General features: G+C 46.0%; 2 long non-coding RNA genes across 5 annotated transcripts in view; one reads left to right on the top strand and one right to left on the bottom strand.

The window, feature by feature from the left end:
- LOC130157976 (uncharacterized) overlaps nt 1-12480 on the top strand; it is a 58899-nt gene that overhangs the window by 10466 nt on the left and 35953 nt on the right. The window contains exon 1 of one of the 4 annotated variants that reach the window (XR_008825109.1): nt 82-219. The exons of 2 other annotated variants lie outside the window; for them this stretch is intronic. This is a non-coding gene — a long non-coding RNA (uncharacterized LOC130157976). Of the gene's footprint in view, nt 1-81; nt 220-12480 lie in introns of those variants that run through there. One more of the 4 variants, XR_008825113.1, reaches the window with a different exon arrangement.
- On the bottom strand, nt 9470-12467 carry LOC130157979 (uncharacterized). Its single transcript, XR_008825119.1, has 2 exons — nt 11831-12467; nt 9470-9950 (listed from the first exon to the last, which is right to left on the bottom strand). It is a non-coding gene; the product is annotated as an uncharacterized LOC130157979 (long non-coding RNA).

The raw sequence follows: 12480 nt of genomic DNA, 5'->3' as shown, positions 1-12480 counted from the left end.
TGCCTCCAGATGAAATCAGCACTACCGAGTGCCTTGCTGCTCTTGAGGAATGTGGCAAGTCAAGTGCCAGGCTTTTAATACTGTACCTGAGCCCAAACCTGAGCCCGCTGGGTGGAGAAGTCCCGCTCCCGTCGAGATGAGCGGGGTCTCTGGAAGCCAGGCACGGGTGGGGCAGTCTGGTGGGCAACATCCTTTCATATTCGGAGCCTAAGCCCAACAGTAAGTTTTAGAATAAGCCTTAATAAAAAAATCCTTCCTATTTTCTGCTTCAGCAGGTGTTGATCAGATGAGGCTGTATTTGCCATTATATGTAGTAGATTAACCTTGTGGTTGTATTCTGGTATCTATAACTGAACGTGTTCCCATGTTTGGATTAAACCAGTTTTATCTGAATTTACCACAGTTGACTGGCAAATAGAGTGGCTTTGGCTTGTAATTGCTTTAACGCTGCAGTTCCACTCATTTTTAAAGAGAGTTGTTCTTAACTGGTTGAAGGAAAGCAACAGCTTTTGTTATATTCATTAATCACATGCTTGTTAAAATCCAGGGAGCCTCTCTAGTAACAGCACAGCGCTAGTTATATTTCAGTTATTCCTAGGATTGTTAACAAGGGGAGAGAAAATGAAAGTCTTGCAGCATTTGCATTGTCACCAAGCTCAAAATAAGCATTGATGAAATTTAACGTGACCCTTTTTCGGTGCTTTTGTTGTAGTCCGTAGATAGTTACCTTCAGCCACCATTCATTTCCCCCCAAGCACAGCTTATTTAGAGGTGTTGCAAACAGCTAAGCCCTTGTTCTCAAAGATCACATAAGGAGAAATCCTTTAAGATTTTTTCCTTCCTATTTTTCAGCCTGTGATAGGTTTTCATGGGTGTCTTAAATCCTGCTGTAAGAGTCTGCAGCAGTTTAAAGTCTAATAAACTGCTTCCTAACTGCCTCCTGGGGTGTTTGGACACAGCTTTAACAGCATCCCCAAAAAGTTAAATAGTACCAGGGATGATTTTACCAGCTCAGGAGCAAAGTAATTATAAAAGCCTCGTATAAGATGTGATCATCCTATTGGGAGGAATGACTCAAACCTCAGTTTCAAAAAAACCTAAAAGTCTCATCTTTATTTATACTAAAGGTGAAGTGGTTGTTATGAGACATTTTCTACTGCTGGATTGAAAGGAACAGTTTTGTTATTTACCAAATTTACAAATGAGTTATCTTGGCTTTTTCTTTTCTGTTTTCCTCTACCTCATTTGTATTTCAGTTGCTAGATGGCCCTTTTGAGACTAAAACCATGATTGACATTGGGGCTTTTTGCCATGGAAGATCCTGATGTGACTAGAGAATACCTGCTATCCCCCATGTGATGCACAAAGGGGTCCTTACTCGGACCCCTATGCATCATGTTTGTGGCTGAGTTGGGTACTCAGCCGCATCCCAAGCGCGATGCCGCTGCTGGCGGTGCTGTGGCAGGGTGCTGCGGGAGCGGGGACCCTCAGCTGATGGAAGGGGTCTCTGGGGAGTGGCTGTGGAGAGCTTGTGGTAGGTCTCCCCACGGAAAAAGATTGTGAAACATTCTGCTGAGATTATTTGAGATCACAGTGGCTTTCACGCTAATTTTAAACTTTAAGATGTTTCTCATGGACTGTTCATAGTTGGGTTGGCTCTTCAAAGGTCCGCAGGGACAACTTCAGGCCTGAGAACTTCACCCAGGGAGGCTGGCCAGGAACCCAAGTCTTTCATCTTTTTTATAGTCAAACGTACAGCTCGCTAAACAGGCTGGATCCTGCACAGGCTTAATGCAGCTTAGCTCAGACTGCCCATACTGGTGCTGAGGGAACGGCTCAAAGCCTTCAAGTGAAGCCTTGTATGTGTGTGAGGCTGGGGCCAGAGGTACCGAGAAACTCCAGAACCCCAAAATCTGTACCTTTTGAAAACTAGGCCACTGGGTTATTTCCCAAGTGAAGATCTCCAGCTGGCACACTCCTGACAGGTTAGGAGGAGGCCACATACATCCTCAAGGACCAACTTTTTTTGGAGAAGTCAGTTTCTGTACCTGACCTGCTCGTTACACAATTGTTTCTGCCCTGGTTTCTGTTATGCTGAAAACGTGCAACGTGGCTGGATCTGAGGTTTTGAAGCTTAAGGGTGAGAGTTAAATCCCTCTTCTCGGTAGCACGTATGCAGTGGTTCCATACTGGAAGCAAACGCCTCTGCATGGTAAGGATCAACATCAATGGGCACAAATAAACACGAAGGACCAGGCAGCCCGTTCTGGAAGGTTGTTATGGAAGAACTTGTGCAGGAAAACCTCAGGTTACTGGCTGCATTTGGGTTATGTAGATGTGCAAGACGGCATCTTTTTCCTCTCTGTAGGAGTCACTGCAGTTTGATGTGAATGAGTTACCAAACCCAGGCAGGTCCCCAAAGCCAAGGCATGTAAATTGGTTCATATAATGCTTGTATAAATCTATTTCCAGTTCTCGGGATGAAATGGGATTGTGTGCACTTTCACTTTAATCCTGTTGTATCTTTTATTTTACATCTTTCTTTTAATAGATACTGAAATCCTTGCTCCATTGGGCATCTAGTTTGGGCTGTGTAACTGTGTCAGCCGATGATTTAGAGTGAGTGAAACAGGACCCTCTGTATTCATTCCTCCCGTGTCTCCTTTGAAAGGATGTTTTTCTTCTGGGATCACAGTGACTGCTGCTAGAACTTGTTGGTGGCTGGCACTTAGTGCATTTTTACTACCTTTAGATCATAAGTGTGACACTTGAATGAACCCTCATTAGTGGAGCTTTTTGCAATGTCTTTGCCTTCAGAAGCACTCCAGGCTCTTAAAGCTTGTACGTGGGAGGTACTTTGCAAGGGTCTGTTAGGCATGAGCAGTAGGCTTGGATTTATTTGATGAAAACATGGTTATGGTGTGTAATGCTGGCTGCTCTGGGACAGAAGGCAATAAGAAGTCTCATCTTTTAGCAGCATCATATGTGACATGGCAAATGTGCTGCCATTAGGACGTAGCAGCAAGCATCCTTTGAGCTTGTTAAGCTCTTTGGCTTCCATCAACAAATTTGAGGTGGTGCCTGGTAAAGGCGTTTGAGGTCTGGAGCATCTGGAGAGGCTGGGGAGGCCACTTGGCAGCAGGGGCTCTCCTGGAACACATGTGCCAGTGCCGTCACTGGTGTGTGGCTGGTGGGGGTACATGGTGCTGGAGCCAGTTCAGAGCTGCGGGGGCAGGCGCTTCCCTGACTCCCCCAGCCCTCTGCTCACAGTGGTCCCGCTTCCAGGCATCTCCTTGGTGCTGCCCTGCAGCTTCTGTTGAATAACAAACCCGAATAAATACAGTGGTGTTCACCTCATGGGAGGCATGGGAAAGAGCTGGCAGGAGCAGAGGTCCGTGATGGATGCATGCCCTTTGATAGCCCGCGATGCATCCAGAGCTGTGGTGCATTTTGTGGATTAAGGAGTGGATGCCAGGGCTGGACCCAGGCATTGGCAGGGCAGGGATGGACTCTGGCTTTTTGTTGACAACCCAGTGTTCACTCTTTGGAGGCCTTTTGGCTACACGATGATATTCACGAAAGCTGATCTGAATTAACTTTCATAAAGCAGGTTGTTTAACTTGCTTTAAACCCTCATGTGGACTTGGATTTCAAACAGCCTCACTTTACTGTAATTTACTTCACATTAATTATATCTTAAAGCAGAGTAAAGACCACTTCCTTGGAATTAAAGCAACTTAATGCAGACTGGCCAGTGAATTTTAGATCTGTACCTCCTAGCTAGCTCGGACCGATCCCCCTCTGTGTCTCTGAGCAGGCAGCTCCAGCACCCCGGTGCCCCGTAACATGGCACTCCTCTCCCAAGCAGAAGCAGCTTTTAAATGAAGGACTTTGATGGCCTAAAACTGCCTCACCTCTATTTTTATCCCTGCTGGAAATAACCTTCCTCCCTGCTGAGGAACATACATCGGACGTTACAATTAAAACCACCATTGTAATTAAAAACTATCTACAAGACACCCTCTGCTCTGCTTAAAATTGGAAAATTCTGTGGAAAGACCTGGAGAAGCTCTCGGTCTCTGTTATCTCAGTGACAAGTTTCACTGGCAGCCTCAAGGCTACTGCAAATGTGTTCTTTTTATGTTTAAATCACAACTGATAGCTTACATACAGTTTACACAAGAGACGGGGGATCCACGCTTATCTACCTGTTGCCAAAGCGCATAAAACTAATAATGTATTTTAAAGCAAAATGATGTGTGAACACTGTGGCTAGAGCAAGAGCATTTGATGCTGCTTCCTCGCTGCTTCTATAGAAAGATGATAAAAATTCTGCAAGGAAACTTAGGGGGAAGAAAAAGGTGCTGTGCAAAAGTCAGCCATGGTCTGTGAGTCTGCTGGTGTTCGGTGGTTTTGAAAACAAGGCTTTTTTATTCGTGTTATGAAAAGAAAAGGGGCCACCTGGTATATTCCCTCTGCTCTGGTTGCCAAACCAGCACAAAAAAATGACAAAACCCTTTACGGGCTGGTTAAGGTGCTGGTGTCGTTCTGCTGTAATTTGTCCATCTGCTATCAAGTGCGCTTCTAGTTTGATAGGAAAAAACCCACTAAACTCAGAAACATTTCCTGGGGGCTGGGTGTTCTTTCATCTGCCAGCCGTGTGACCAAAAAAGCGCTGCTTTTTTTGGGTGATGTCCCCTAAGGCCTGGAGGAGAAACTAGCCATCTATCCCACGCAGGAGACAAATAAAATCGGTCACTATAGCAACTGAAGTAAATGTTAATCATGCTAAATATAGTTCTCCCCTGGCGCTGCGCTGTGTAAAAATAACTTGCACGTTGGGTCCCCAGCTTTCAGGGTGCTGTGCTGCCGGATTCCAGCCCTGACCATGGCTGGCCTGCTGCATGATGAATGAGACCCTGCGGGATGACTCCAGGCTGAGAGCTGGCTGTTCCCTCCTGCAGGTGACTAGTAACCCCGAATGTCCTGGGGAGTTACCCCCCTGCCTCTCCTGCAGGTCGTCCTCCTCCCGAAGGACTTCTGCTTGTTCTGCTTCTAATATGGGTCTTTTTAAAGCGCAGCTGGTATTTATGTTTAATTCGCAGTGAGGGAGGGGGTGGCTGAGAACCCATCTGCTTAAAATTAGGTGTCAGGCTATGAAGCAAGCCCTCATAGCTGGGGAGAAAATTCCCATCGGCTGAAGAGACTTTAGCTCGGACACCGTGTTTCTTCCTGAAATGGGGCCAACGCTCCTTCTGGGTATTGCAGGAGAGAGTATTTGAAAACTCTTCCAAAGTGCAATGTGATGTATGCCTCTGGTGGGTGACAGCCGACGTGTCCCATGGGTCAGCGCGAGGCTCCTCCGCGTGCACGCTGCCAGCATGGTGCCTGTGCGGCAGGTACCTGCTGTAATCCTGCTGCATCCTTTGGTGTGCTTGCCCGATGCTTCAAACTGTTTGAAATTAATTTGCTGTCTTGTATCAGTTTAGCGTGACCCTAAACCCGTTTCTTGGATTTGCACACGAATACTATGCGGAGTCTCTCCTGGGATGTCCTAGGGGTTTACAAGGGCTTCTGTGTGCAGTGAAATGCCTGTTTTCAAAGCTAGGTGGCTTTTCCTTATCACCAAAAAAAAAAAAAAAAAAAAAAAAAAAAGATGCTAGGAATGAATTTTGAGTCATTTAGCTATTTTTTTCAGGTGTCAAAAGTGCTGAAGAGCAGGCAAGAGAAGGCTGAACGCTTGCCTGCTTGCTGAATGCCCCACAGTACTGCTGGTTACACTGCTACAATGCTTAGTTTTGAAAAAATTCCGGTAAATTGTTATGAAACGATCAACTCCTTTAATGACAACCATTGCAGATAGCAAATTTACTTGCTGAAATTGAATGATGAGCTGCCCATAAATATCAGAACGTATAGGGCTGTATACTTGTTGAAACAAATGGGAGCTGTATCCATTCGAATCTCACCCCAGTTTTGGAGGTGTAAGTTATAATCTGGGGGGTTGGTTTGTGTTTGTGTTGTTTTGCTTGTGGTGGTTTTTGTGGTTTTGGTTTTGTGGGGTTTGGGGGGGGTTGGTTGTTTTTTTCTTAAATAAAATTGATATCACCTGGATTGTATCATCCAGCAAAATGGTTGAAGTATCCCAAAAGCAACTACAGGGCAGCACAAATAAAGCACAGCCACCGTCTCCCCGGTGTCGTGTGTCGGGAACGGTACGAAGGCTACGGCAGGGAATTATGTGAAGGCTTGGGTGCACAGAGCTGGGCTGCTGCTGGGTTTCTCGTGCTGCTTCACCATAAAACCATCATACCCAGCAGCGCGGGTGCTGGGCACAGCCTGCAGCCGCCCAGTTAAACCGCTCGGATCGGCAGTGTTGAAAGCCCAGCACGGCCCTTCCCGTGTGCTTGAAAACCACGAAGGGCAAAGCAAACGTGCTTAAAAAAGTTTGTATGGTCACTGGACTATGGGCTTAATGCGTTTTCTGCTGAAGGGGCGTGTGCAGAAAAAAAACTTCCAGTAGCTCTTGGAACAAAACCCCCTTGGACCTGCTGTTAGCCTGGATTGCCCCTGCCTGTGCTAACTAGCCATTAAGCCCAGTGCCATCCGTTCCATAGCCATGGCACTGCCTCCTCCTATTGCAAGGCGAGATACCATTTGCTATAGTAGGCTAAATTAATGCTAAGTGCAGACAGAGAAAGCTGAATCCTTTTCTGGAAGTGGATTTTTGTTGTTGCTGTTACCTCAGCCAGCAGTGGGAATTTATTTTTGCCTAAGCTTTGCCAGACTTTTTGCCTGGGAAGAAAGCTGAAGCCTCCCAAATGTTTAGGAAGGATTTGAAACCCTTTAGGGCTGCAGTATTTCACAGGTGATCTTTCTGGAGCATGCTTAATGGTGGCAATCCCATTTCTCAAGTTGCTTTGCCTGCTTACTTGTGAAAGCATGGAGAGTCCAAACTGTTTTACTTGCACATAGGAAATAAGGCTAGCAAGGTACAGCACGGGAATATTTTTATTTATTAACATCCTGCATGTTTCCAAACAGCATTGGGGCAGTTACAAGCCACTTGCTGGAGCAGAGATACAGGTGGTGTTTGCCGCAAGTTACAGGGTTAATGGAACAGAAACTAACAATTTGTCTTGAAAACATAAGTATGTGTCACAAGCCACAAAATATTTAACACCTCAAAGACATGCACCAAAGCCAAATCTGTATGCTCTAAGACAGAACAGATTCTTGCATATACAAAAATCACCAGTCATAGAGCTGCAAAACTAATATTAGCGTAGAAATGCGTACTGGAATTGAATAATCCACCTAGAGACAATATCACTGAAAGGATAAAATGAATTGAAAAAATCCTGGTGTGCTTTGTAATCTGAAAACAAACCGCCCTTTAAAAATTGTGTGCTTGGGAATAAATAATTGATGTGTATTCATTAGCAATAAGTGCTTCCATTGCTTTGATTTCATCCGCTAATACAACCTCAGCAAAAGCCTCGCTTCATGGGTTCAGCTTCTCTATTTGAAACCATTTGGTGTTATTTAGGTTATTACTGCAATTGTGGCTTGGGGATGAAAAAAGCAATGGGTGGCGCAGTAATGCGTGAGTATGGGAAGGCTTTTGGTAGCATTGCAAAAAAAAAAAACCCCACCACCAAACAAACCGCATCCCTGTAAGGAAAAGACAGCTTACGATCACCTGTAAAAATAAAACAAAATATCTATTTGGAACAGAGACTCTTGTAGCAACGAGCACAATGTGCTGCGTGGTGGTGCAGAGGTGGGGATGGAAACTGCCCCGAAGGAGGTGGCTGTGCCTCCGACGGGGCACGCGAAGGGCTTTGGCGTTGGGTGGTAAAACCGAAGGTGTCAGACCTTCCAACAGGAATAACTTGTGGTAGCTCCGAGCGCGTTGGGCAGGCTCAGTGGATGAGGCGGGTTATACAGCGTTTGCATCGCCCTGGAGAGCGGTTTGGAGACACCCAGCGCAGGCTGCTCGGGCAACCTGCTGATCCTGTGGAGGTTTTGTGGCAGTCGTTTCTCCTCGGCACTGCCGTCTCTTGAATGTAATGCTGGGTTTTAAGGTTGTTGATGGTCTGATCTGGGGCTAGATGTTTTTACTTCCAGGAAAGAATTCCGGATAGGTTGCTGCATCCTCACTCCTGGGCAGCTGCAACTGGTGACTGTGCCAAAGCCCGTAGTGGTTCGGTTATTCCTGAATGTGACACCTGTACATATATATAGGGAAAGATCTAACATGGGCAATTTGAAATGGGTCCAACTCATGCAGCAATCAAAAACATCCAATTAACTTTTTCCTCCATGTTACTCAGCCACCTGGACCTCTGCGTGTCGTGACTGTGGCTCAGCTCATGCCAGGTAATTAAAGCAATGTGATACCAGTTCTTGATAGATACCTTGGCACCGCTGTGGGCATGCTGCAGTGTGAAGCTCATCTGAAAGGTGGCATTTCCATGTAGTTTGGGATTTGAAAAGTAATTACTCACAGAATGCTGCTATTTCACGGTTTCCTTTCCATTTGGGATGACAAATATTGTCATAATATTGGGATTGTGCTCGGAGTTAATGAGGGAGAAGGTTGTTCCGTGTTTGTTTGTTTTTAATTCTTTCTCCAGCTGTACTTCTGAGGCTTTCCAACACTTTTCTGTTTGTAGAAGATACCATCTGTCCCTTCAGTTTCCAAAAATGGTCCAGGAGGAAGATCCTGTAGAAGGTCCCCAACCAGCTTTCCTGATGGGGTCACAGGGAATATTCTGGGTAAAATTACACGATACAGACTACAGCTGAATGCTGCGGGGTTTCACCTGGTGTAACTGAATGCAGCTGCACTGCTCACAGCCTACACGGGCTGGGCTGGCCCGTTTGGCTCCACAAATACTCAGATAACCACACTGCTAAAAATTTGGAATCAGGCTTGCTTTTGTCTTAATGCTTACAGACTGGAAGGTTACTAGAGGTGAGGGCTTTGCCCAGCTGAGTGCTGCATATTTAGAGAGTTGTTTGTGCACTGGGTGTTAGGAGGAAATTATTCTTTGGTGCAATAACTTTGTAAGCTGATAAGTAAAATAATAATAAAAAAATTATCCCTGAGATGCTTGGTTTCTCAAGCTTCAGCTGCAGTTTCCATACTTTGAAACACATCCAATATATGCACTTAAAATTTTAGTAGAGCTTTAATTCATAACTGCTGTTCTTCGTAACCTCTTCAGGGTTGTACTGAAAAGTGAAGTGAGATGTTTAAGGTACAGCGCAATCCAAACTAGAGAGAGACAGTCTGCAACGTGGAGGATAACCTCTTGGCAGGCAGATGGTTTCTTGGAGCTGCCCTTGGCAGGGTGCTCTGGGTCTCTGTTCTGTTATTGTTGGGGTTGGGTGGGTGGGTGGGTTTTGGCAGAAAGCCTTTAGAACACGGGTTTTTGTAGCGTTGGGGGGGGGGGGGGGGGGGTTGTTGTTTTGGTTTCCTGGGGTTTTTTTGAACCTATTTGTAGAGGCATCTGTGGCTTTTATTTTATTTACTTCCAAATTATATTACTTCCAAAACTCCCATCAAAACCCCCAATGTTTGATTAGGGAAGTTTTTGAGAAACAGAGAAATGGCTTATTGGTGAAACCACCTGTGAGGAAGCAGATGGGCAATTCTTCATGAGAAACAAAGCTACAAACTGAGGTTATTTGGCAAAACTCTCGATGTCTGGACTCAGCCTCCCCAAACACAGCAGCAGCCTGCAGTGTTCCCCCGGCAGCCTGGCTGAGCTGTGGCAGCGGGGCACCAGCACAGCTCCCCTGGCTGTTGGGGTGTCTTCTGGAGGGACATGGGGGTCCTTGGGGGGCTGCTTGGCCGCTGCAGCATGCAACAGCACCAGGGCAAGGACTTGTTGCTGGAGTTCGTGGTGGCTTTGTTCCATCCCAAAAACATCAAAAAGCCCCTGTAAAACAGTCACATGTACATTGGGAACAGCAAGTTAGGAGGAGTTTTAGTCCTTTCGCTTTTTAGAAGATGAGTTTCATCTTACGGTCTTTATACTCACTTAAGCTCCTGGAACAGTCTGGAAAAAAAACCATGGATGTAATATTTTGTATTAGAAGTTGAACTGTTTTGTAGAAAAATATATGTCCTCATACTAAGTGGGAACTGGTGCTGAGATCAGAGTGTCTCTATAAGCTAAAGTGGGACGGGGTCCTGGGGAGCAGAGCTGGGGAAGCAGCTGGTTGCCTTGTCCCTTCGTCTGGACATACGAACCAGGCACGTCAGTGAAAGAAGACTAAGCCCAAAGAGCGTAAAAGAAGTCGCTTTGGCCAGTGTTCCGTGAACAAGCCACTGCAATATCTCAGCACTCCAGGGGACAAGTAAAGTCCAGACAGGGCGTTTTGCCTGCTTGTGGTTTGGATGCTGTATTTATTCTGGGGTGGTTGGGTTTTTCCATTAATATTTTAGATCAATTTGTATTTTCATTATCCCTAGATTGAAATGTAGTACAGAGGGGAGAGAGCCAGAAAGGAAATGTTTGGACAGCCCTGTAACAGTCATCCTGTGTCTTTATTTAATAGGCTATTACTGACTATATAGTAATACAGAGAATAGAAAGGAGCAAATGTTTTTCAGCCTGTTTGCAGGTTTGTAGGAGCATGTTACCCGACAGAGCTGGCTGCGTGCTGGGACGCAAGCACAGCCGGTCTGCTGTGACACAGAGATTTCAGGGAGCACTGGTGGATCACTGCTGCCAGCCTGCAGTCAGGTTGTTGATATATCCCATTATTAAAAGCATGGTAGGGATGGAGCTAACTGAATTGCCAATGAAAGCGATGCTGGCTGCTTTGATTTGTGCTTGGCCAGGGAAAAGGTGAGAGGTTGTGCAATGTGCTTGGTTTAAGCGCCCAGGTGGGGTTGGCTCCCCATCCATGATGTGAGGGATTTGTTTCAGCCACATGGCAAAGCACACTGTGCGGCTGGGAGTGGAGGGAGCCTCTTGCGTGAAGCCAAGGAAACTGCCTGGAGCAGCAGAAATATCTATTTTAGATCTTACGGATTGTCTGCATGACCTCCTTGCAACGGCAGAGTCAAATACTGATAGCTCACCTCTCTCAGGTCAGGAGCCCAAACGGCTTTACTGGTAACTGTACAGCACAGCTGATGGCAACAAGCTCGGACAACTCTTGCTATCAACAGCCAAGTAAGAAAACATGCAGCTTTTTTGTCGGCAGCCTTGTGCGCTAGGGAAAACAGCTTTGGAAAAGTTTGACACAATTTTTGTGTCAGCTGAAATATCTTTTTTTTAAATGAGAAACTGAAATTTCTCAGGAATTAAAGCCTTTCTTCATAATAAATAAAAATATAATTTGTTTTCATCAGCCTCTCGCCACTGAGCATTGAAATATTAAGCAGCTTGAAAACTTGTGGGGAAAACTGTCTGGTTTTCTGGGTTTTGCTTTTCTGCCCCTTCCCCTTGTAGTCATGTTCATGTGTGTGGGTGAGTCTCTCGCCAGCCATTTTTCTATAGTTGCTTAATCATCAGTAAATTTCTGTTACAGTCTAAGAGTCTCTTTTGTCAGTTTAACCTTCACCTACCCCTTTGCCTGCAGGCATTTGCTCGATGGGAATGTTATTTTATCTGGCTTGTTCTCTGATTTTTATCTAGCCTGATTAGAGGGGTTTAAGCGTTTACAAAAGCAGGGGGGGGAAGCCTGGACATAGAATTGTTTCGAAATACTGTGAAATTAGAGGGAAATGAAAGCTGCATCTGTTATCAAGGTATCTCCCATAGATTTCCATAGCATCAGGAATGCTGTCAGTGTTCAACATGGTTACCTGGATGACCAGCATCTTCTGTTTGCACCATGAGCCTGGTGCTGCTGGGTGGTCCCGCCGGACCCGGGAGGGTGGCTGCAGCCCTTTGGCCCTTCTCAGCCTTCAGTCTGGAAAATGCCCCGTCAGGTTTTTTGCACATCAAAAAGGCAACAGGGGTGCTGCTGGAGACAACCACCCTGGTCTGGATGGAAAGGCAAGGGGAGGTTCTGGTGCAGGTCTCACGGTACCAGGCAGGCTGTGTCTCCTCGGGTGCTGGATTGCTGCTGGCAGACGGATTTTCCTGCAAGAACCTCTCTTGCTGGGAGCTGGCTGGCTGCCAGCTAGTCTGTGCTCCGGCGCTTGGCGGCATAGCTAGCTGTTATCCCAGGGGTCAAGGAAAACTCCGTCTCAAAACAGGAATAAAAATTCTGTGACCAGCACATAAACCCACTGTGACCAGTGTTAGGTGATCCAGCAGCCAAAAAGGTCAGGCATCTAACATTTATATATAAATAAATGCCAGTGTTTTGAGTGCTGCATGAATGAAATGCACTGGCTCCTGGGAGTTCCTCTTGTGCCCATAGCTGTGGGGCTTAATTTCTGGATACAAGAATAGACTGGCCTGCAGTGTTAGCTAGGAAGAGCGGGCTGTGCGAGAGCATGGACGTGAT

The sequence above is a fragment of the Falco biarmicus genome, chromosome 13 (genome assembly GCF_023638135.1).
Source record: "Falco biarmicus isolate bFalBia1 chromosome 13, bFalBia1.pri, whole genome shotgun sequence".
Classification (NCBI taxonomy): Eukaryota; Metazoa; Chordata; class Aves; order Falconiformes; family Falconidae; genus Falco; species Falco biarmicus.
This window is presented reverse-complemented; position numbering and strand designations above follow the sequence as displayed.